At 44.4% G+C, this 23042-nt stretch overlaps 1 pseudogene; it reads left to right on the top strand.

Annotated features, from left to right (window-relative positions):
• On the top strand, positions 1265-2836 carry Gm7732 (predicted gene 7732; annotated as a pseudogene).

The raw sequence follows: 23042 nt of genomic DNA on the forward strand, positions 1-23042 counted from the left end.
TCAGATTGAATGCCTATGTGGATGGCTGGCTGTTTATTTATTGATTGGTTGATTTTGGTTTGAGTTCAAGAGATAGCATTGGGCCCTGTATTTTCAAGGCCCTGACTGTTTGCTTCCTTAGTGTTGGTGTTTCGATTTTTATTTATTTGGATGGGTGCTTTTGTTTTATTGTGGTCGGTTTTACTTTCACCCATGGTATTTTCTTTTTTTGATCATTTACTTTTGCATTTTAGGCTGCTCTAGAATATCTCCATTTTCCATGTATTTTGGTTTCCTATTTTTACATTGTTCCTGATTCTCAACGTATTCACTACATGTTATCATTGGCTTATAATTTATACATATTTGCCCTTTGTGATACTTTGTTTTTTCCATCAGACAGTATTTGAGATGCCTGGGAATGAGCCCACGGGGACCGAGAGGTTCAGTGGGAGGACATCTAGTAGTTCCTGGAGCAGCTGCAGCATCCAGGACACATGGAACGACAGTGGAGGTGAGCCCAAGTACCAGGTACCAAAGAGCCTGACCTGGCCAATGCTAATCTGAATTCCGGGATGCAGGCTGGAATGGTCTCAAGGCTACACTGAAAGCCACTCAAGTGTCATTAACACTGTGTGGCCTCATTCTCAGAGTCTTGATCAGGAAAAAAGCAGCTGTGGCCTTGGCCACTCAAGTTGAGGCTATGACATTTTGGAATTGGTTTTAGGTTTAATATTCACTGATATTTACCTTTCTTATTGTTTATGGTTATTGAATTTTAATTTTCAATATTTTGCTCTTGGGAAGTATGGTTTTGTTGTGGACGATGAGGTCCTGAAATGAAATGGAATTTTCTCTGTAGTGCTGGGGGGTATGTATCTGTTTAGTCTTATACTAATTCTTTCTCCTCTCATTTATTTCATATGATTTCTTTTCAATCAACATCCACTTACAATATTGATCAGTTGTAGCCCTCCCAGACCCGCTGTCTTATGATTATAGTTTCATCATCTATATTTAGTATATGTGTGCTCTTGGCTTTCTAGTTTGGGGTCAGTTTTTTGGTTGGATTTTACTTAAGATTTTTTGACTTTAGCTTTTCCCCCATATCTTTTTCATATTTTTTATATAGTTCTCTAACTTTTACTTACCTTTATTCCAAGCACTCTTTGTTTATTTTAGGTAGCACTTGAAGTAATTTTAGTTTCTATTTGCCTACATCGTTTTCCTTATTTTGATTTTAATTCTTCTTATGTTATTTTCAGGTACCACTAGTAGTGATTCAATGCCTGCACATATTGAAGAGGAGTTACCACCTCCCAGCCCTCGGCCGAGTAACCCTGAGGACGAAGAGTTGTACTCCCAATATAATGTTGTAAGAACTATCGGGCATGGGACTTATGCCAAGGTCCTCCTGGCCCAGCACTGGCTCACAGGCACACCCGTGGCCGTCAAAGTACTTGTAAAGAACAAGCCCTGGTTCCAGCCAGGCATGAAGGAGGCCAATTTAATGAAAAAGATCAAACACCCCAATATTGTCTCACTTCTCCAAGTGATTGAGACCAAAACAAGAGGATACCTCATCATGGAACTGGTTGAAGGCCAAGAACTTTATGAATACATCAAAAATTCTGGCCACATAGAGGAGGACGAAGCCCGACAAATATTTTTACAAATACTGTCGGCAGTGAGCTACTGCCACAGACATTGGATAGTGCATAGGGACCTAAAACCTGATAATATTATGATAGATAACAAGGGGAGCATCAAAATAATTGACTTTGGGCTTAGTACCCAAGTCAAACCCGGAGATTTGTTGGATGAGCCCTGTGGTGCTTATGCTTTTCGTGCTCCTGAGTTATTCCTCTGGGAAAGATATGATGGAAGAAAAAGTGACCTATGGGCGTTAGGAGTGATATTGTACTACATGGTTGTTGGAAAGGTCCCATTCGACTCAGTCACCATACCTGAGCTGCAAAGGCAGATACTGGCAGGTGTATACCCTGCCCCCTGTGGGGTGTCCGACGAGCTGGAGGACCTGTTGAGCCTCCTAATGACAGTAAACCCCAAATATAGGCCGACAGTCACAGAAGTAATGAAGCATCCTTGGCTAAAAGGCCACTGGAAAGGATTAAAAAATATTCATGAGGAACCCTCCCCTGTCAGACCAGATCCTGACATTGTAGATGTGATGCAGTATATTGGGTTCCAAGCAAAAGATATTAGAGAATCACTCACTAAAGAAAAATTTAATGAAATGTCGGCTGCATATTATTTATTGGAAAGGCAGGCTCTCCAGAGGGAAGTCCGCTCAACCCAGGCTCCAACAGTGAGTCAAGTTAAGGCCCCATTCCCTTCCATAGATGCTGGTGCTGCTTCGTGTTTAAAAATTAAGAGGAGTGGAAGTGCTCCCATCCTTGGCAGATCGGTCTGGCCATCCTCCATTGGTCAGGTGCCAGCCTACGGCCAGAAGGTTAGGCAAAGAGCAGGCAGAAGATCCACTGGGCATGGCCTTGTCTTCCGGGCAAACCAGATGACACGCACACAGGACCAACACCACATACGTGCCATGAGTGTCCCCTGCATGCTTTCAACAAGCAGCATAAGTGAAGAGAGCGTCAGTGAGAAGAGAGAAGAGAATCTCTCCCACAGTGCCCTAGCAGAGGATAAGCCCATCCACAGCAGGGGTTGGCGCAGAGGCATCATGCGATGGACAAGGAGGGTGGGGAATGCCATCAGGACGCTGTGTTGCTGCATTCCATCAAGAAAAACACCTCGGCTGGGGCAGAGCAGAGTCTCTCCCCAGAAATGAGGCACAGAGAGAAATTCCAGAGACACAGCAGCAGGCAGGGCCCAGGTACCTTTGTGTTTGTCCTTCCCAGTTTGCTGTGTGTTGGTCCCTCCTCTGTCTCCAGTTTCTATTTTCCACACCCAATTCTTACCTTCTTACCTTCTCTAAGTAATTTACAATTCTTCCTCAACCCCAAGCCTTCTCCCTCTTCTGAATTTCTCCTCTTCCCAGCAGGGTCTCAATATGAATGATTTCTACCCCACTGAACACAGTTGTCTTTCTGACCTCATCTCTTCCCCTGGACTCCATGTTCCCGAAAGAAGTTAGCTCCTACAGGGTGAGGACTAGAGGGCTATTGGTTCATGGACTCTCTCAGGCGATACTGGCCCTAGCAATTTGCCAATCAATGTCAAAAGCTGAAGAACAGATTGTTACATTTTTAAAATAACATCACACTGAGTAAGCTTCAGAACTAATAACAAGCAATGTCATTGAATAAGTATCAACAGAATAGTTTGCTGGTTATTGCTGATGGTCAGACTCCTGCATGCATGCATAGGTTTGTGCACACTGATTGTTCTTTTGTTCCTAAGACCTAGTGATGTATACATTTTTATAGGAAACACTTCTAAGTGATTTCTCCTTGTAATTGTGAAGTAGAAAAAAAAGACATTTAAAAATACTAAGGCTAGTCAAAGCCCCACACGGTATTCTAAGAATTCTACCTCAGTATTTCTTTTTCCTAGAATAAATTATTTTGTCTCTTTCACAGTGTCATCTGGGAACTTTTTCACATCCTGAGTATAAAGAGGAGGCTTTTTGAAACACCCTGGAAAAAGACACAGTTGTAGAAGCTACAGCAGCAGTGGTAGCGGCAGCAGCAGCAGCAGCAGAGAAGCAGCAGCAGCAGCAGCAGCAGTTGCAGCAGCAGCAGCAGTTGCAGCAGCAAACCCTCTGGCTTCCCTGCCCCTGTAAGAATTTCTGACAGACTCTTTCTGGAACCAGATAGCACACTGAGAACCAATTCTAAACATGATTTCCATGAATATTAGCATTCATAGGAGACATATCAATATTCCTGAAGGGTCTATTCCTGGGAAAGTGAACTAGATGACAGAAGCAAGAGCATGGTATGTTCTTAATGAGGAACATCTTCTTCAAAGGTGATCATGTAGAAGTTCTGAAGGAGCATGTTTTGGGAGTCAGGGTCTCATCCCCTTCTGTCAGGGCACACAGTGCTCCTGGCCTCGCATCCTGCCTGAGCATGGTGGTATTGCTTGCTTTCATTCTAGCAGTCTTCACACACCCAGCACTGTGGCCCTGACCTTTGTTCCCTGCTCAGTCACTGAGTTCCTGGTCTTTTCAAGCCACTGTCTGGATAGGGACAGCAGAGACAGTGCAGCTACAGATGTGAGCTCCTCCCCTGCCCCATAACCAGGGAGGACATGAGGGAATTAACATAGTGGCACCAGTGGGACCAGAGACAGAAAGACTCAAGTCCAAGGGTGCTCACCAACACCAACTCCAACACTGCAAAGGCTGGCAGTGACCTGTAAAAGCTATGGCCAGAGTAGGCCATGCCTTTGTGTCCTGCATAAACCCACATACCTTGACAAATCAGAGTACCTTGGCCTGCTCAGCTGCAGAGTGGTATCCACCCAGCCTCTGTAAAGAATAAAAAACCTTTACAGGCAGTTCTGCAGGGACAGCCAAGTTCCTGGCAACAGTGGGTTTAGCAGTGCTTCTCTACTTCAGGTTCAGAGCCTTAGTGAGTGGACTTGTTGAGTGTCTCGCCAGGGGCATAGCAGTGTTGCACCCTCCAGTGGTAGCCATGCAAAACTGCAGGATATTATTTCCACTTTTCTTTACCTATTATTTTAAAGGGCTGCTACCAGACACCTCAGGGCCTATGAAACTTGAGTTCCCACCAACATAGGGCACCAGAGAGACTACACTAGAGGCCCTGTGAAACCTAGGTATAGTACAATGTGAATGACTCTACTACCTGTGGTATGTGTAGGGTCTTCGGAGCAGAACCTAAAGTCTGTCATGGCTAAGTCTGTCATGGCTGAAAAGCATAAGTTTGCCCATCAATGTGGAACAACTGTCAGCTGATGGAACCCAGACAGTCAGTGGAGAAGTTTAGGTCAAAAGTGGCCCTCCTTAAATTCTCAGATGCTTCCAGGGTAGTGTATGGTGACCACATCCAGAGCCATTTCTGAAAGATATAAGTGCAAAAAGACGACAATGGGGAGAGAATTCTTATCTGGCCAGCATCCTTTGGTTCCAGTGGGGACCCAAAGAAGTCATATACCAAGGCATGGAGGATGCCAGGAACATCTAGGATGTTTCACAGCTACATAAGAGCCCACGGCCCAGCCTGGAAAAACCCCTAAAGTATCAAGGATTATCAGCGATTCTAAGGTAGGGTGGAATATAGAGCTGATGAATACTGGGATGGTTGAAGGAAACAGCACGAGGTTAAATTCAGGGAAGTGTGTTGTGAGAGCTAAGACAGGGCAAATCAAAAGGATGGCCTATCAGACCCAGGATAGATAGCCTATGCCAGAATTAGAACTGTCTGGGTAGAGCTGGCTTCTGTGGCTGTAGGAGCACTGAAAGCACATAAGCAGGAGGACTCCCAGCACACTCTTATATCTCTCTGCAGGTTGGGGAAGCAGAGGACAACCACATAGGTGACCAGTATGTCTGCCTAGTCATCCAGACAGCTCATGACTAGCTCGCACAGCAACATCTGAGGCTGCACACTGGTGGAGCTGCTGGTTTTCAAGAAGTTAACTCCTCTCCATGGAATGAAGTTCCTAAGCTTCCTCTCCCTGTACTGGCCAGGTGAAGACCCACTGCTGCAGGACATTGTGGTGTAGCGAAGATCTGTACAGCCATCCCGTCTATGCCAGTCAGCCCTGAAGGTGGCTTGCTAGCATTTCAGCACCACCAGCCTTTGTCCATGTCTGGGCAAGGCAGTTCTTGGCCCTCAACCCATCTTCCCACCATATCATTCTGTTTTGTCTGTCCACTGGTAGGAGATGGGGAACCAGCTCTGACACTAGTCTGGGCATGGAGAAGGTCCAATTCTTCCTGTCCCTGGCTCTCAGCTCCTGGGATTCTCAGGAGCAAAATTATCTGAGAGAAACAAGAGTCAATGTTAGCCCTGAAGCCTCTTGGACTCCTGTCTTATTTTCTAGAGAATGTGTCATGGTGGGTCTTGGGCATTAGAGGGAGCCCTATGACTGCAAAGCCATCCTATGTTCCACAGACCCAGAGCACGCTACTACAGGATCTTCAAATCACAAATCTCTAGTCCCTCTTCCAAAGTCTACCTTAAAAGTACTGTAAACAACACAGAGGTCTCCCTAGCAGCATGGCTCAGTTCCACAGGAGACACTGCCACTGGCTATGCAAACAAGACCCCATTGGATGCAATGGGAAAGAACACAGAGCCCACTCCTCAGGCTTTGGAGGCTGCCTCCACCTGGCAGGTCAGTGTTGCTGGTGGAGAGGGTAGGGTTGTTTGGGGTCTCCTCTCCTCACCTTAGTCAAGAAGGTCCAGGGGCCATTAAGCAGGTACAGATAATGAGCTCTGGGAAGGTATAGGTACAGTTCTCTTTCCATGGAGCCCTCAGGATTCTTTAATGCCTAAGGTACAAAGAAGTACTTGATGCCAGTTTACTTGGACAAGAGGAGGCTTGTATGCCACTGCTTGTCACAGATTCTTGGTAGTTGTGCCAAACTTGCACCCATTGGTAGGAGGGCCACATCTGGACTCCCTTTAACATTTGTCAGAGTGGTGCTCAAGACTGGCTGGCTGGGTGTGGAAGCCTCTTCTCATCTAGGCCTTCTGTGTTATACTCATCTCAGTCAGAACTGGTGGTTTTGGGATAGTCAGCCAGGATTTCAGCTAGTGCAAGGATTCAAACTGGGGCGCTGGTTGAGTTGAGGGTTCTGTTCCCTGGACAAGGTGATACAGAACAGACTGGGAACTGTAGAAAGGCAAAGGAACCACCCCCCATGCTTGGCTCAAGCTGCAAGACCAAAAGATCAGTGTTCCTCATTGGTACAAAATGATGTGAACCTGTCCTGACTGAGAGGCATAATATATTCCATTAGAAAACCTTTGTAAAAAAAAAAAAAAAAAAAAAAAAAAACCCTGGTGTTACCTGTGGTCTGTAGCAATTGTGGTGGCTCTGCTAGTGGCAGCACTGGTGTCAGGACATGTCCCACCCACACAGGCAAACATGCAGTTCCATATACAGATACCACAAACACACACACACACACACACACACACACACACATACACACAAACACACACACACACACAATCACACTCACACATACAAACACACACACATACACCACATTCGTACACAAATGTAGACATTCACTGATTAGTATGTTGGAAGTCTACCATGGGCATGTGTCCAGCATGCCTACCCTCACCACATATGTTCCTGAAGAGTGTGAGCCAGGGCTAGTCCCTCCCCTCGCTGAGGCCCGTATCCTGTAAGCTCATGTAAGGTCACTTTGCTTCTCCTTATTCTTGCCTGGCCTCAAGCATGTCATCTGGCCCTGGGGTTCACAAGTGATCCCAATGAAGAAAGTCGTCAATGTCCCCAGTTTTACATGGCTGCACATAGTGTTGACACCCAGCAGAACTCAAGTGTGGACAGGTGCTTGGCAAGGGTCTAGGTCCTTGGATTTGTCAGTGTCTTCACCACCACAGAGCTCCTGTGGGACCAAAGCACTCCAGACAGAGCTGAGTAAGTGCTGGGTAGCAGAGCTAAGTATGCCTGTGAGGAAGAGATAGGCCCACAAAGCAACAGTACATCCTTCTCTTGGCCTGGATATGCCTGTCTGCCCTTCCCACCAGATCATGGCTGGCTGTTACATCTGCTCTTCATTATATTTGGGAATAGAGCAGTAAGAACCCAGCTGGGGCTTCTGTTCCTCAGAGAGCAGGCAGGGGTCTTGTGCTCAGTTGTCCCCCACTAGATCCAGGAATTGCCTAGAATTGTGGTTTACAAAACTCTCTGGATCAGAAGAGGCCAGCTTAGCTCACCCTTAGTGTGTGTGCAGCAGCTAAGGCTGCATGGAGGTCAGGACCTGTGTCCTGTGTCTTCATAGACAAGAAGGAACCAAGACCATTGGCTGACCCTGAGAAGTCATGTGGGTCCCCTAAAAACTAGGGAATTAGGGAAACAACACCCTTCGCAATAGCCACAAATAATATAAAATACCTAGGCGTGACTCTAACTAAGGAAGTGAAAGATCTGTATGATAAGAAATTCATGTCTCTGAAGAAAGAATTTAAAGAAGATCTCAGAAGATGGAAAGATCTCCCATGCTCATGGATTGGCAGGATCAATATAGTAAAAATGGCTATCTTGCCAAAAGCAATCTACAGATTCAATGCAATCCCCATCAAAATTCCAACTCAATTCTTCAACGAATTAGAAAGGGCAATCAGCAGATTCATCTGGAATAACAAAAATCCTAGGATAGCAAAAACTCTTCTCAAGGATAAAAGAACCTCTGGTGGAATCACCATGCCCGACCTAAAGCTGTACTACAGAGCAATTGTGATCAAAACTGCATGGTTCTGGTATAGCGACAGACAAGTAGACCAATGGAACAGAATTGAAGACCCAGAGATGAACCCACACACCTATGGTCACTTGATCTTTGACAAGGGAGCTAAAACCATCCAGTGGAAAAAAGACAGCATTTTCAACAAATGGTGCTGGCACAACTGGCTGTTATCATGTAGAAGATTGCGAATTGATCCATTACTATATCCTTGTACTAAGGTCAAATCTAAGTGGATTAAGGAACTCCACATAAAACCAGAGACACTGAAACTTATAGAGGAGAAAGTAGGGAAAACCCTCAAAGATATAAGCACAGGGGAAAAATTCCTGAATAGAACAGCAATGGCTTGTGCTGTAAGATCGAGAATCAATAAATGGGACCTCATAAAATTGCAAAGCTTCTGCAAGGCAAAAGACACAGTCAATAAGACAAGAAGCCCACCAACAGATTGGGAAAGGATCTTTACCTATCCCAAATCGGACAGGGGCCTAATATCCAATATATATAAAGAACTCAAGAAGGTAGACTCCATAAAATCAAATAACCCCATTAAAAAAATGGTGCTCAGAACTGAACAAAGATTTCTCACCCAAGGAATACCGAATGGCAGAGAAGCACCTGAAAAAATGTTCAACATCCTTAATCATCAGGGAAATGCAAATCAAAACAACCCTGAGATTCCACCTCACACCAGTCAGAATGGCTAAGATGAAAAATTCAGGTGACAGCAAATGCTAGCGAGGATGTGGAGAAAGAGGAACACTCCTCCATTGTTGGTGGGATTGCAAGCTTCTACAACCATTCTAGAAATCAGTCTGTCGGTTCCTCAGAAAATTGGACATGGTACTACCGGAGGATCCCGCAATACCTCTCTTGGGCATATATCCAGAAGATGTTCCAACTAGTATGGAAGAAACATGCTCCACAATGTTCATAGCAGCCTTATTTATAATAGCCAGAAGCTGGAAAGAACCCAGATGCCCCTCAACAGAGGAATGGATAAAAAAAATGTGGTACATTTACACAATGGACTACTACTCAGCTATTAAAAAGAATGAATTTATGAAATTATTGTGAAGTGCTTCTCCTTCTGGGTAACAGGAGGAGCTCAGTTGTGGAAAAGAGCAAGTGTAGCTTTGGTTTTGCTCCTAAATTGCTGCCTTGGTCAGGGTTTCTCTTCCTGCACAAACATCATGACCAAGAAGCAAGTTGGGGAGGAAAGGGTTTATTCAGCTAACACTTCCATGTTGCTGTTCATCACCAAAGGAAGTCAGGACTGGAACTCAAGCAGGTCAGGAAGCAGGAGCTGATGCAGAGGCCATGGAGGGATGTTCCTTACTGGATTGCTTCCCCTGCCTTGCTTAGCTTGCTCTCTTACATAATTCAAGAGTAACAGCCCATGGATGGCACCACCCACAATGGCCCCTCCCTGCTTGATCACCAATTGAGAAAATGCCTTACAGCTGGATCTCATGGAGGCATTTTCTCACCTGAAGCTCCTTTCTCTCTGTTAACTCCAGATTTTGTCATGTTGACAAAACCAGCCAGTACAGTTGCCTTCTCTGAGCATTTGATGGTCCCTGGGCTGTTGGATTTTGTTGCTGTTGTGGGGTTTTGTTTCTCCCTGTTTTTCCTAACCACCTAACTCTTTTGTTTTGACATTGGCTCCTCTGGGGTGTGCAAAGTTGGCTGTAGCCCCCTCATTGAAGTTCTCAGTGAAGACCTTGGTTTTCTTGTCTCTTTGAACCTTGGTTTGTCATAACCAGTGTCTATGCCTGCTGTAAAATCCACTCTAAATTCCAACTTCTCTTTGGACTTGCACCTACTTTGTTAAAAATAAAAAAGTCAACTTCATTTGTGTTTTTGAGAAGACAATTTTTTTCTGGGATGTTTTATTATTTGCTGACACCAATAACCCTAACATCACAGGCTAATTTATTCTTTTCTACTGGATAAAGTAGAATTTCTAATTTTTTATTTTATATGTTTGAACATTTTGCCAGCATATATGACTGTTCCTGGTACCCTCTGCAGCTGGAAGAGGGAATCAGATCTCCTTAGATTGGAGTTATAGATGATCTCGAGTTCTGTGAGAATCAACCTTGGACCCTTTAGAAGAGCAGCCAGGGCTCTTAGCTAGTGTTTTAATCCATTGAATATAAGGAATAAAATTTTAGATGGTGTATGTGTGTGTGTGATTTTTTTAAAGCATACACATACAATCTAAGTTCAGAATTTATATAGTCTTGCTATAAACACTGTGTAGGCAAACTGGTGATTTTATGGAACTTAAACTGCGGCTCACAAGAATCTCTTTATTATAAAGAGTTTCTAAAGTAGCTAGACATTAGCAGTATAATTTTAGGATTCAAATTATGGAGAGTTTTAGTCAGTCCTCACGGTGACATATCACAGTGCTGGGGTATTTCTGCCCAGAACAGCTCTAGTGCAGCATCTCAGTGTCACCACAGTCTGTGACAAAACCAAAGACATAACTGCAGGCCAGCATGGATAAAGGGGAGTCTTAATCCTACCCTAGAACTCATGATGCTGAGGAATATGGTCAGAAGGTTCAAGGAGTCACACAACAACCAAGGAGAAGCACGTCACTGGCAGTTGAAGGTGGCTGGTAGTGTTGGGCACTGGAAAGAGAAGGTGTTGGATTTTTTTTTTTGTTTCAGAAAGGTAGAACTTAATGATCAGAAATAAACAAGCATCATGATGGATTTGGGACCTGCATATAAACTTTTACACCAGCTGTCACATACAACAGTGTGTCCTGTGTAGGGGAGTTAGCAGTGGTCCCCATGTTTGATAATCAAAAATGGGCCATAATGAGTCCCAACTCTAAACTGCAAGTGTGAGGTCATGTCAGGCTAGAAAGAGACTCCCTGAGTCCATTGACATATGGAGGGAACACAATTGCTGAAAGAGGAGGAGCCTCAGAGTTTTAAATGACTCCCAAGTAAAGGTAGGCTGTTTGTAACAGCTCCCAACTGAGACTGGACTCAGGAGAGGCAGATGTGCAAGTCCCACCCACATCCGGGGAGAAAGTGGAATTTCTTGACATTTTGGGTGGTTATCATATTACATAATTGTTAAAGTGGAACCTATTGGTGATTTGTAGGAAGTGGCTAACAAAATTATTTTAGCAAAAGAATCTTTCTCTGTTAATGCATGGATGTATGAAATAACTTGCTTCTTTGAGTCATGATTAATGGAAGAAGAACATTGGGAGTGTGGAGACAAAGCTTTTAGGTGACTGACATGGAAATGGTAAGAGCTAATTAATACATGAACTTTACCACCCTACAACAGTGATTTAGCCTGATGTTTTCTACTTGGATTTCTGTGTCTGTGTCTGCTTGTATCTGGTTGTGTTTTTTTGTGTCTGTGTTGGTGGGGTTGACTGGGTGAAAAATAAATTCCTTTTATTGCTAGTTGCAGGATGAGGAGCACTGGTGCCCACATAGTTGGACAAGATTCACAAACTAGAAGCAGAGGATGGAGAAAGATAAGAGGAAAATGGATGCCATCAGGAGGAGGAGCGAGTAAAGAGAGGTGCTGAAGAAAAGGTTATGGTTCTCTAAAGGCAGCTAGTTTTTACCAAGTTAGACTGAACACAAATGATTGCTTCCTGTAAAGGGGAGCTAGAAGTTATGTGTATCTAGGATGCAAAAGACAGAAGAGGGCTACACCTTCCAAATTATTATTGGACTAAAACCATTATCCCCATCTGGCCTGCCTATCTCTCTTCTGGACTATCTTCAGTCTCCCTTGCCTTCAGATCTGCTCTCCCTCAAATTCTTGAGCAACATGTATCTGAGGAAAGAGTATGGGGTAGGATAGTGGTCTAATTTTCCAAGGTTCAGGTAGTTTTCATGAAGGTGTTACAATTATGGTGAGAATTGCATATGAGTTCTGTGGGAGGCAACAGTAACATGGAAGGCAATCAGTTCTCATTAGCCATTTCAAATAGCTTATCCACTAAAACCACTAAATTCTGATTGATGGTAAACAGTGTAGATGGCTTGTAAAAAACACAAAAAATTAATAATACAACACAACACACATTCTATTTATTTCTACATGTGGATTTTAACTGAGATACTTTCCATTGTTGAATTTTAAAATGATAGGTTATTTTGACATTCTACGAAAGAAGAACTTAAGGTGTAATTCTAGGATCTCTCTGCATCTTTTGTCTGAGTCTGAGGTTCTGGTGGGTGAGGAGGCTGCTACCCTGAGTCCAGGTCTGGGATCTTCCCTACCTCAGGGACTGTATGTTGCTGTGTGTTTTGAGAGAATTTATTTTTCTCAGTTACTTCTGTTCCATGAAGGTAGAAGCTCTGAGTGTCACTACTGATGGGGAAACGTTTAGTTCGTATTAATAGTCATTTCCTTGATAGTCTCTGTGAACTGTGTAAATAGGAAACGTACCCCCCAAAAAAGTTAAAAATATTTCAACAAAGTCCTTTTAATGAAAACAATGGATTAGTCACAAGACAATCTGAGCCAGTCCAGAAACACAGAGCCCATACTGTCCTCTCTCTAGTTTTTGCAGGGCCATGGGTTTAGTCTCTCTGGTGCTCTATGGTGGTAGGAACTCAAGTTTCTTAGGTCTCCAGGGCATCTGGTAGCAGCCCATTAGAACAAGGTAGAGGTAAAGAAAGGTGGAAATAATGTCCTGCAGTTCTGCATCTCCAACACTGGAGGGCTCCACACTGTTCTCAACCTTGTGAACCACACTCACCAAGCCCTCTCACTAAAGCTCTGAGCCTGAAGCAGAGAACCACTGTTAAACCCAGTGTTCCCAAACCTGGCTGTACCTCCAGGGCTGCTTGTACAGGCTTCTCCAGGACCCTGAGGACCCGATTTGGAAATCTTAGGTGGGCAGGGTGAAAGCCTGAAGTGGGAGCTGGGAGACATAGGGGAGGGAAGAAGAAAGGCAAGTGTTGCTGGCCACTTTTGCCATGTAAGGTTTTGTTGTTTTCTCTCTAAGGCATGAAGTTACTGTCTGTGAGCCTGAGATGTTCTTGGGCAGACTTTGTGAGGCACAGGCTAGTAGCCCAAGTGCATGGAATGGGTGTAAGGAAGGAGCTCTGGCCCCAGTCCTCTCCTCACCAAATCGACTTTCAAATGAACAAGCCTGGGTTGGGAGAACTGCTAAGAAGCCACCCTGCCTGCTGGCTACAAAGAGCAGCTGTAGGCTTCTGGATTTATGCTATATTCTTTATAACCTCATATACTGAGTGCAGAATACCAATGGCACCTGTTAATATGGAAGCAGATGATAGACAGCTCCTATGAGGTAGCCTTATTCTCAAGACAGCTTTCATCCACAGGATACCAGATTTCTTTTCCCCAGTGGTCCTGCTGCCAATGGGGCCACCCTATTTTTTAGTTCATGTACCTGTTTTTCCCCAGGACTGCAACCATCAGCCCTTGGACGCTATTGTTTTCAATTTTTTCATTAGATATTATCTTCATTTACATTTTAATTGCTATCCTCTTTCCCAGTTTCCTCTCTGAAAGTCCCTTATACCCTGCCCCCCCCCCCACACACACACCTCCCGCCCGGCTTCCCAACCCACCCACTCTCACTTCCTGGCCCTGTTATTCCCCTGTACGGGGCCATATAATCTTTGCAAGACTAGGGCCTCTTCTCCCATTGATGGCAAACTAGGCCATCCTCTGCCACATATGCAGCTAGAGACATGAGCTCTGGGGGTACTGATTAGTTCATATTGTTGTTGCTCCTTTAGGGTTACAGACACCTTCAGCTTCTTGGATACTTTCTCTAGCTCCTTCATTGGGGGCCCTGTGTTCCATCCAATAGATGACTGTGAGCATCCATTTTTGTATTTGCCAGGCACTGGCATATCCTCACTGGAGACAGCTATATCAGGGTCCTGTCAGCAATATCTTGTTGGCATATACAATAGTGTCTGTGTTTGGTGGTTGTTTATGGGATAGATCTCTGGGTAGAGCAGTCTCTGGCTGGTCCTTCCTTCTGTCTCAGCTCCAAACTTTGTCTCTGTAACTCCTTCCATGGGTATTTTGTCCCCCATTTTAAGAACGAGAGAAGTATCCACCTGTTGGTCTTCTCTCTTCTTAATTTTCTAGTGTTTTGCAAATTGTATCTTGGGTATTCTTAGGTTCTGGGCTAATATCCACTTATCAGTGAGTATATAATAACATGCGAGTTCTTTTGAGATTGGGTTACCTTACTCAGGATGATCTCCTCCAGATCCATCAATTGGCTTAAAAATTTCATAAATTCATTGTTTTTAATAGCTGAGTAGTACTCCATTGTGTAAATGTACCACAATTTCTCTATCCCTTCCTCTGTTGTGGGACATCTGGGTTCTTTCCAGCTTCTGGGTATTACAAATAAGGCTGCTGTGAGCAGGGTTGAACATGTGTCCTTATTACAATTTGGAACATATTCTGTATATATGCCCAGGAGAGGTATTGCTGGACCTTCTTATAGTACTATGTCCAATTTTCTGTTTAACCACCAGACTGATTTTCAGAGTGGTTGTACCAGCTTGCAATCCCACCAGCAATGGAGGAGTGTTCCTCTTTCCCCACACCCTTGGCAGCATCTGCTGTCGCCTGAATTTTGATCTTAGCCTTTCTGACTAGTGTAAGGTGGAATCTCAGGGTTGTTTTGATTTGCATTTCTCTGATGATTAAGGATGTTGAACATTTTTTCAAGGGGCTTCTCAGCCCTTTGGCATCCTTCAGTTGAGAATTCTTTGTTTAGTTCTGTACCCTATTTTTAAATGGGGCTATTTGGTTTTCTGGAGTCCAGCTTCTTGAGTTGAATGCTATTCTCATAGTGCTTTCTGTGAAGAGCTCAGGATTTGCTTCATGCCTTATGTCTTGTGTTTCTCCAAGGCTCATTTCAGAATACCCTTCAAGAAGCCCAAAGGTTGTTTCCATAGTAGAAATCTATAACAACAAAAACTTTGACCTTTTGGCCAAATACAATTCAACAGTGATCTCTTGGTTTAAGTGCCAGAGGTGACAACCCAGGAGGGACATTCAGAGGTACTCATGCTGTCCCTGAGGTGAGGTGCTCCTGGGGACCTGTGTCCTGCAGGCTGGCACTAAACCTTACAGCAGCCCACTCCAACTGTGCCTGGGATGGAGTCAGTGCTATCAACCTATCTATGAAGCAGTTCATGGAGTTTTCTTAATGTATGGCCCATAGGTGCAGTGTATGTCAAGGCCAATATGCAGAAGCAACAGGGAACTTAGCCAGGTGGAATGCTGTATCTCACAATGTACATGTCTATCAGAACATCAAGATGCTCACTCCCAACATGTATAGGCTTTATATATCAAAGATATCTTAATCAAGCTGTTTAAAAAATGAAGAAAAATTAGATTGGGAGAGCTCTATGGTTGCAGGTACTAATTCTGAGATGTATATGTAATTACACACACACACACACACACACTGGAAAGTGTGGAAAAAAATTTTAAAAATCTTTAAAAGTATGTAAATATCTGTATAAGTTTTAAAAGTCTACATGAAAGCCAACGGGAATCCTCTAGGTTTGAGGAAGTGTCTTAGAGACACCCATCCCCAACACCCAAACACATACACACACTCAGTCAAGAACAAGTGTACATATCAGTATTTTATAGGAAGCTATAATGGATCATTTGAGGAAAATGAGAGCCAACTTATTCGTTAAATGTCAGTTTGTTCATTCTTCTAGTTGTGTGCATCTGTGCCAGTGTTATTCACCATAGGATGCAGGAGGCACCAGACCTGTCAGACTAGACCTGACTTGCACAATTCTGAGAATACAGGCAGGCTGCCCACTCAAGGGCCCATAGAGGGAAGGTTTCCAGGCTATGTACAGTGCTGGAAAAGCCTATAGGGAGGCATACCTTTAACTGTAATGCAGGAGGTACTAGGAACCAGCATTTTATTGATGGGCCCTGGTTAACATGTAGCTCTGCTAAAGCAAGCATTCATCATCCACCTGACACTGACAGCAATGAGAGTGTAGCTTAAGTTTTGTTTCATAGATTTGATCTGCTGCCCAACGTATCTTAAAAACTAGATCCTTAAGGATATAGCAAATAGAGTAGTGGATTCTAACACCATTGTGTACTTCAGAGTGAGCAAGTCATCAATGGCCTGCTGACTGATTCCTATATGAATGCTCTATATTGAGCTAAGAGCCTAGATCCTCCTCAACTTTAGATAATGGGTATCACTAAGTTGTCCAAGCTGGCCTTGAACTCATTCTGTAGACCAGGCTAGCCTTGAACTTGTGACTACTCCCCACGTGCTTCTTGAATATCTAGTTTTACAGGCCTATTTCTATAGGCCTAGCAAGCTTGCTTCCTTCTTTCCTCCCTTCCTTCCTTCCTTCCTTCCTTCCTTCCTTCCTTCCTTCCTCCCTCCCTCCCTCAATCCTCTCTCTCCTTTCTTTCTTTCTTCCTTCCTTCCTTCCTTCCTTTCTTTCTTTCTTTCTTTCTTTCTTTCTTTCTTTCTTTCTTTCTTTCTTTCTTTCTTTCTTTCTTTCTCTTTCTTTCTTTCTTTCTTTCTTTCTTCCTTCCTTCCTTTCTTTCTTTCTTTCTTTCTTTCTTTCTCTCTGTCTCTCTCTCCCCATTTTCTTTTCTTTTCATTTCTTTTCTTTCTTTCCTCCCTTTCTTTCTTCCTTCCTTCATTCCCTGTCAATCTTCCTTCCTTCCATCCTTTATCCTTCCTTTCTTTTTAGATTTATTTATTTATTTATTTAATGTATAAGAGCGCTCTACCTGCATGTATACCTGTGTCCCAGAAGTGGCCATCAGATCAGATTATAGGTTGTTTGCCATGATGTGGTGGTTTGAATTGAACTCAGGACCTCTGGAAGAGCAGCCAGGGTCTTAACCACTGTCCATCCCCATCTTAACTTTCTGTCCATCCCCAGCCTACTTTCTTAAACTCAGCATCCTTGGATAATATGAGAGCTGTCTGTCAGCTGAGTACATTTAGCTTACCTTGAGCACAGAGCAGTTGCCTTTTGCCAGATGAACCTGGGATTCTTCTGACTGGTGCTGTCCTTGGCCAGGCCTGTCCCCAGTGCCATGGAGTTTGCGGGGCTCATTCATAGAGGCATGCAGCTCAGAGAACAACACCCCACCCTGGTGTCCAAGAACTCTGCAGGTCTCACTTGAATATCAATGCTACTGTGACCCCAGCTTTCTCCTCAGGCAGTAAGGAAGGTAAGCTCACACCTGTGCCAGGACAGTTCCTGTATAGTAGTCCATTCCTGGAGGACCAAAGTGAGCAATGCAGTGAGCATTGATGGTCTACAGCGCACATCAAGGAGGCCCTTGTGATACCAGGATTTGGATGGGTTGAGGGAGGGAAGGAAGCCAGAAAGGATGGTGGACTTACATTTTGATAGGACACAGATGCATCCTAAATGAAACACAAGATCTAGTTGCCAGTTGTCCAGGATATAACACATCCATGAAGCCAACACCCACATTGGAAATGCCAGTGACATCCAGGGAAGGAGGTTAGATGTTAGCCACCTAAGTCATGCAGAACTCGACCATATGAGACTCACTCCAGGACGTAAACACAGGCAGTTCATGGCCTCACATGCTATGCTGGACAGCTGCTACCCTGGACCTCCATATTGTACTGCAGAAGTGCAGAACCCTGGACACAGCAGGTCCCAAGGCAGGCTAGTTCTCATGCTCATGAAAAGGCAGTATAGATCTTTATAATCTGTCTTGCCACGGTGACACTTCTGCAAGGGAAGAAAGTGGTAAAGGCACCAGAGTTTATTAACTAGCAACAGCCTGTTCCAGTTGTTCTCACTGTAGTCAGGGCTTGGGGAATGACTGCTTCATAGTACGTAGGGAGCCCCAGTTTATACTGTTATTTCAGATCCAGGTGAGGTAAACACATTTCTGTGTGCCTGAGGTAAGGTGGGATTTAAGGTAGTGGAGATTAAGCTGTTCCTATCATCCTTGTGAAGAGACTGGGTAGGGCCAGGCAAGAGAGAGACTTCAAGGTTAATGTTCTAGCCACACATTTCTTCCACCAGGTCACCTCTCTCAAGAGTCCATTCAAAATTTGAATTCATCAGTGGATCCAGGCACAGTCAACATTGTAAGATTGTGACCTGACATCATCATCTGCAAATTTCACTCAAGAACTGGACAATCAGGTCATTTTCAGGAAGTTTTTTTTGTTTTCTGGTTCCCATGTATAGCTATCCTTAACTCAATGTGCCCTGTGAGCTACCAGGTAGATATGACTGGAATAACTGATAAATTTATTACTCTTATGATCTAGGCTCTGGAAATACCCCACCCCCAATACAGGCCCAGAGGTGCTCTAGTTTCCTAGGCTGTTCTTCATCTATTCATGCCAATAGTCAGCCGTAGTTGTTGTACTGGCTGATCTTCACAAACAGGCAACTCCTTCTCCCCAGAGGACTACATGCACACCACATACCTATACCTGCACTTGTGATACAGAGCAGACTCTAGTCATTATGAACTGCTGGGTGAGCATGCATAGCATGGGACAGAAATCCTAATGTAGTAAGGCCAAGGACACTCCCACGTTCAGTACACATTGGCTGACCTCATTGTGATGTCCAGTGGCCACTGGCTAGAGAATGTTATTGTCCAGTATCACTGGATGACCTCATCTAGGTGTTCAGTAGCCAGGGGATGACTGTACCTTGATGTCCAGGGTTTGTTGCTTTCTTCTTTGTAGAAATATCCCTTTGCATTTCTCTCTCATTTTTGTCCCATCATCCCTGTAGACTGCTATATCAAGGGTGTATTTAGTGTTAACTGTTTTATCAACCCTTTTTGCTCGTCTGATGTGTGTGTGTTTGATTTTTACTTGCCTGGGTATACTTCTACTTGTATAATAAATATTAATGACCCTCCCTTTTGTTTGCTTTGGGATTCTATTCATGTCTTCAATATTCAAAATCATTCATGTTTTCTAGTATTTCTTGGTTTTACTGTTAAAAGTTAACCTGTTGTCCATCTGGTCTTATTGCAAGCAATGGCATAAGCTGAAACTGAATTAACATCTGTCACATGCTTCCCATATCTTTGGAATTATAAAGAAGAAAGAATAGGAATGATGTTTGATAGGGAAGAGGAGTAAGAAGGAGGAGAAAGAGCTTGCTTGAGAGGACATGACATAGGAGGGGAAGATGCCTGTTTGCTACTGTAGTGTATTTTTCCATAGTTTAGAAACAGAGCAGGGCATGCTACCCTGCTGAGGACACCCAGCAGGGCCATCCATGTCTTGAAACTGCATTTGTCCAGGAGTCCTCTTTAGGAAGATGCTTAGGAACTGTCAGCATATTTGTAGGTATGGAGTGCCTCCTGCTGGATACATGGACAGAAGGGCAGCAGAATAATTGCATCTATTTCTGTGCCAGCATTTTTACTGAGAGGAACTGTCACCACTATGGGCCATATACTTGTGCTGCAGGACCACACAGTGATCTTGGGCATCATGTAAGATATAAGATGGTGTCTTCTTCCAATTACTAAAACTTCTCCTGTGAACAGCAGCTCCTGTTCCTCTGCAGGCTCCAGAACTTTCCTTCTGCTTCCTTCTAGTATTTTGTGAGTTTATTTAAAAGTTAACCTGGTCCATCCCCGCAGCCTGCCAGTCCTTCTGGGCACACCCAGTTGCCTGGAATGTCCTGTTGTCTACCCAGACCTCCATTTCATGGACAATTCTCTGCCCACCTTCATCAGACCTGCTGCTCTGGAAATATACAGGTTCGATTTTCTCCCTACACCCTTTCCCTTGAGCAGGCGCCCAAGTCTTCTGAGACTAGGGTAATGTACAGACCTGATCCAGCTCCACTGTCCTCCCACCTCTCCATCTGCTTTTCCCTCCCTTTAAATCCCCTACTAGCCATGTCCCTGAGGCACACCCAACTTTTGGGAGACCTGCACTTCTCCTTAAGTTCCAATGACCTGTAAAAGTTTTCCCATGAGAGGAATACTGTACCAGGGAAGACATTTTAGCAATAAAGATAGAATTTACCTCAGAATAAAAGACTGGCAAAAACTTTCTTGGGAAAACAAACCTAAGCAGCCAGCTGGAGTAGCCATTCTAATATCTAATAAATAGACTTTCAACAAAATTGAATGAAAAGTCATGGGGAAGCATTCTTAATATTCACTAAAGGAAATATCTACCAAGTTGATGTCTCAATTCAGAACAATCTGGAATCTACTCACTCAGGGAATTATGCCCTGGACTAACAGCTGCAGCCAAGACTTCTGTATACAGGTACCCAGCCAAGAGACAGATACGAAAGGATTCAATGTTGAGAAGCAGACTGGAATGCTGGGGAGGTTAACCCACCAACAACCCCAAGCCCCTAGCAGGATGAGAATGGAGAAGGGAGAGCCGGTTCTCAGCCAGCCTCACTACCCATAGATAGACTTCTTCCAGGCCTTCCTTTTATGTCAAGGTAAAGAAAAGCCCATGAAGAAGGAGCAGGGAAAGAAACAATGCTCTGCCAACATGAGCCAAAGAGAAGTCCCCTTCCACCCTCCCATCTCAGACCATGAGCAGCCACACACCAGGCCTGTGCTTATCTCTAGAGGCCCATGGTCCAGGCAGATGAGCCCCCCTTTTTTGCCATACTCAGCTCAGCCACCCCCTGCAATGGCAAAGGGCTCCTGTATGCCATAGTATGTATGCCAGTCCTGAGACCCTGGGCCATAGGTGCTCTGCCTATGTAAGATCAGAGAGCCTGGAGTTAGCTAAATATCAATGTCCCTTGGCCTTAAGGGAGAAGCGAGTTTGGATTCCAGCCCTAGCCTAGTCTGTAATAAACAGTCCCCCTCAAATGCAGACAGCAAGGTCTACATGATGTTCACAGCTCTCCTGGCCTGAAACCGTCCTGTGATTGATACTACAAACCAGGAAGCAGGGACTTGAACTTGAGATCACTGACTCAGGCTAGGGAGGGCTCCAGGGCACCTGATCTCAACTGCAATGTCAGAAGCAGAGCCACAATGACCAGTGGTGGCAGGTTTTCTTTTCTGCTCTCACGCCTGGCAATGAAGTCCACATATGAGGATCTTTCCTTCCAGTCATACTGTCTGCAGATATTAGGTTCCTCAACAGTGGACTCAAAACTGCAGAAGATAGTTTTCAAAAGGAAAGAGCAACACAGTGAACTGCATACAGCACTCTGAAAAGCAGAGGCCCTTTAGAATTTTAGCCAATCAGTGCTCAGTGCTGAGGAGTAACACAGCCGCCTAGGTCCTGTGACCTGCCTGTCACAGTCTGTGGCTCTGAACTTATTTCTTTTGTGTCAGCACAGCCACTCTGTTCTTTCTGGTCCCAGGGAGCACAGAGCTTCTGGTCCTCACACATGCCTGCTCTGCCTTTGGACCTTAATGTCTCAAGTGAGTCCTACACTCAGTATGGATTTGTTTTTCTATACACCATGTCAACCCCTGTGCGGGAGAGGGTGTTTGCATGTGTATGCATACCCCCTTGTGTGATAGGTGTACATGCATATCCCTATGCTTATGTTCTGTCAGAGGCCATCTTCCAGATAGGTCTTTACACTTGCACATCCCTGTCTCCCATTCCCATCCCCACCCCCACCCCAGGGATGCTGAGCTTATGGACTTTGCTGTTGCACCCCACTTTGATGTGGGTTCTGGGGATTCAAATTCAAGTCCTCACCTTGGGAGGGAAGTGCTCTGCCTAAAAAGTGCAGCACTGTCTCAGGAGAACCTAGAGCCTTTCTGAGGAATTATGAGAACAGTATCTTCCCTGGTTGCTTGGTTTAGAAAGACAGCTTAGTCTTGAAAGTTAAACTGGAGCGTCAGCTTGAGGTCATTCACTCAGAATACAAAGAGAAGTTGACACACAGAGTCAACTTATAAGGGCTTTATAGAAGGGGAACAGCAAATGTTCTAACCAGATACCATGGACAGCAAAGCATCCTAGAGACCTTGCTTTCAAAGAGCCTAATGTCACACTCCATAGCCCAGCTAAGCCTGAGCCTTGCAGTCCTTCCAACCATGTCTTAACAGGTCCTATTATGACCTTGTGAGGAGGGATTGTGAGGCTCTCCAGGCAACAGATATTAAGCTGTGGCCAGGCCTGAATTTCTTTGAGTGCATTGAGAGGAGGTGTGGAGTGGTGCCCTCTGCGACTTTATTGTATCTAGTGAGCTGTGTGTGGTTGTATTGGTTTGTAAGTGTGCTGTGGAGATATGTACATATGACTGTGTGTAGGAGTGTGATTGTTTACAGATTTACTTGTGTGTGAGTGTGTTATACTAATTCCTGTGAGTGTGTCAGTGTATGTAGGAGTGTGTGAGTTTCCTGGTTTGTGTGTGTGTGTGTGTGTGCCTTTTCCTGGTGTATGTGTAGTGTGTGCTTACATGTTTACTTGTGTGTAAGTATGTGTGTACCTGTTCCTTTGTGATTGTGTGTAGTGCAGTTCTGATTTTGTGTAAGAGTTTGTATGCGTGTGTTCCTGTGTGTGTGTGTATAAGATCACTATTGTGTATTTGTGTGTGTGCTTTTGTGTGTGTGTTTGTGTGCTGTCGCACACGTGAGTGTGTTTCTGCTCCTGTGGCCATCACCCTTTCCCTCCCGCATCTGTGTTACCTGC

Source organism: Mus musculus, chromosome 17, assembly GCF_000001635.26.
Source record: "Mus musculus strain C57BL/6J chromosome 17, GRCm38.p6 C57BL/6J".
In the NCBI taxonomy this organism is placed as follows: Eukaryota; Metazoa; Chordata; class Mammalia; order Rodentia; family Muridae; genus Mus; species Mus musculus.